The sequence below is a fragment of the Colobus angolensis genome, unplaced genomic scaffold, assembly GCF_000951035.1.
Source record: "Colobus angolensis palliatus isolate OR3802 unplaced genomic scaffold, Cang.pa_1.0 Scaffold12, whole genome shotgun sequence".
NCBI classification, from domain to species: Eukaryota; Metazoa; Chordata; class Mammalia; order Primates; family Cercopithecidae; genus Colobus; species Colobus angolensis.
Window position 1 is genome coordinate 6,306,740 of NW_012113141.1, and position 3,011 is coordinate 6,309,750.

General features: G+C 39.3%; 1 protein-coding gene and 1 pseudogene across 1 annotated transcript in view; one reads left to right on the top strand and one right to left on the bottom strand.

Annotated features, from left to right (window-relative positions):
* The window catches only part of OIT3 (oncoprotein induced transcript 3), a 48,383-nt gene that overhangs the window by 29,589 nt on the left and 15,783 nt on the right, over positions 1 to 3,011 (top strand). The window lies entirely within an intron of this gene.
* On the bottom strand, positions 1,605 to 2,514 carry LOC105501814 (annotated as a pseudogene).

Genomic DNA, 3,011 nt, shown 5'->3' on the forward strand with positions numbered 1-3,011 from the left:
CAGCTCTCGCTGGTTGGGCTGCAGCAGCTGACCAGCACCGATTGTCCGGCACTCCCCAGTGAGATGACCCCAGTACCTCCGTTGAAAATGCAGAAATCACCGGTCTTCTGTGTCGCTCGCGCCGGGAGTTGGAGACTGGAGCTGTTCCTATTTGGCCATCTTGCTCCGCCCTCCCCCGAAGCTGAGTTTTATTTTTATTTTTATTTTAAGCTCAGGGGTACATGTGCAGCATGTGCAGGTTTGTTACATAGGTAAATGTGTGTCATGGGGGTTGGTTATACAAATTATTTCATCACCCAGGTATTAAGCCTACTGCCTGTTAGTTATATTTCCTGCTTCTCTCCCTCCTCCTACCTTCCACTCTCTGATAGGCCCCAGTGTGTGCTATTCCCACTATGTGTCAGTGTGTTCTCATCATTTCGCTCCCACTTATAAGTGAGAACATGTGGTATTTGGTTTTCTGTTCCTGTGTTAGTTGGCTAAGGATAATGGCCTTCAGCTCCATCCACGTCCCTGCAAAGGACATGATTTCATTCTTTTTTTGTGACTGCAAGTATTCCATGATGTATATGTACCACATTTTCTTTGTCCAGCCTATCATTGATGGGCATTTAGGTGGATTCCATGTCTTTGCTATTGTGAATAGTGCTGCAATAAACATACACGTGCATTGCGTGTGTCTTTATAATAGGACGATTTATAATCTTTTGGGTATATACCCAGTAATGGCATTGCTGGGTCAAAGGGTAGGTCTGTCTTTGGGTCTTTGAGGAATCACCACACGGTCTTCCACAATAGTTGAACTAATTTACACTCCCAACTAAAAACATTCCTTTTTCTCCACAACATCGCCAGCATGTTATTTCTTGACTTTTTACTAATCGCCATTCTGACTGGTGTCAGATGATATCTCATTGTGGTTTTGATTTGCATTTCTGTAATAATCAGTGATGTTGAGCTTTTTTTTCATATGTTTGTTGGCCACATGTATGTTTTCTTTTGAGAAGTGTCTGCTCATGTCCTTTTCCACTTTTTAATGTTTTTTTCCTTATAAATTTAAGTTTCTTGTAGATGCTGGATATTAGACCTTCATCAGAGAAAAAAAAAATTTCTCCCATTCTGTAGGTTGTCTTTTCTCTCTGATGATAGCTTCTTTTGCTATGCAGAAGCTCTTTAATTTAATTAGATCCCATTTGTCAATGTTTGCTTTTATTGCAATTGCTTTTGGCATCTTCTTCATGAAATCTTTGCTTGTGCCTATGTCTCAAATGGTACTGCCTCAGTTGTCTTCCGGGATTTTTATAGTTTTGGGTTTTACATTTAAGTTTTTTTTTTGTTTTTTTTTTTTACTTTATTAAAATACTGAGTTTTATTTTATGTGTATATTTTTGTCTCCCCACCATTTCCATGTCCAACCACTGCTACTACTATGTCCTATCATAACATTCCACACATGCTTAAACCCAGGTAAAGGGTGGAGTTCCATGTTTAAAAACTAAACAGGTATTTTGGACAACACATTCTTGGCAATGGAACCTGGACAACATTTATCAAACATAGTAGGGAAAGTTCTCACTCTGCATTACAAAAAGGACAGCCAGATATCAACTGTTAAAGAAATTAAATAAGATGGAAAATTTTTAACAAATTGTTTAAACTATTTTTTTAAAAGAGACTTCCTCCATTGCCAGAGATCTTGAATAGCCTCCTGGTCAGTCATCTGGAAGCAATTCTTCACATAATTGATGAACTTGGCTTCCACTTTGGGAAGAGAATCACGTTTTTCTATACTTGCTTGCATTTTTGCTTTAATGTCTTTTGCAGAACTAGGTCCTTTTGGTGTTTTAGGAGTTTTTCTGTTTTTTTGAAGGGTTCTTGTCCTTTTGATCTTGGTGTTGATGATGGTTTTGAGTCTTTTCCATTCTGATTTGAGTTTTGTGCATTTTTGGCTGGAGTATCTTGTATAGATTTCTTCACTTTTTCTTCAGCTTCCTCATCATCTTCATCATCATCTTCTTCATCATCATCTTCATCAGCAGCAACTTTTACTTTTTTCTGTGGAACCTTGCTACTACCTCCAGGGGCAGACCACTTTCCAGATATACTTAAGAGTTTCACATCCTCCTCCTCTTCATCTTCTGACTCTACATCTTCCTCCACAGTTACTCAGTACTGTCCACTAATATGCACTGGCCCTGAACCACACTTCAACCTTAAGACCACTGGTGGTGTTATTTCAAAGCCCCCAAGGGAAATGGTTGGCTGTACAGACATTTTCAAAGTTGCCAGTGTTACTTTAATTGAACTGCCTTCGTAATTCATTGCCTCTGCTTCAACAATGTGCAATTCATTCTTTGCACCAGCCCCTAAACTGACTGTTCTTAAAGATAACTGGTGCTCATATTCATCATTATCCACCTTAAAGTGATAATCTTTGTCAGCCTTTAGTTCACAACTAAAAAGATAGTTCTGGGGCCTCAGGGGGCTCATGTCCATGTCCATCGAATCTTCCATCGGGTGGCAGCACACACTTAAGTCGGAGAGAAGGCCGATGGAGATAAACAACCACTGCTCAAGAGAACAGCCGCACAGGATGGAATCACACCAGGGTACATTTAAGTTTTTAACCCATCTTGAGTTAATTTTCCTATATGGTGTAAGGAAGGGATCCAGTTTCAATTTTCTGCATATGACTAGTCATGTATCCCAGCACTGTTTCCTCATTGCTTGTTTTTGTCAGGTTTGTTGAAGATCAGACAGTTGTAGGTATGCAGTCTTATTTCCAGGTTCTCTTTTCTGTTCCATTGATCTGTGTCTGTTCTTGTACCAATACCTTGCTGTTTTGGTTACTGTAGCCCTATAGCATAATTTGAAGCTGGGTAGCATGATACCTCCAGCTTTGTTATTTGCTTAGGATTCCCTTGGCTATTCAGGCTCTTTTTTGGTTCAATATGAATTTTAAAATAGATTTTTTTCTGCAAAGAATATCAGTGGTAGTTTAATGGGAAAGC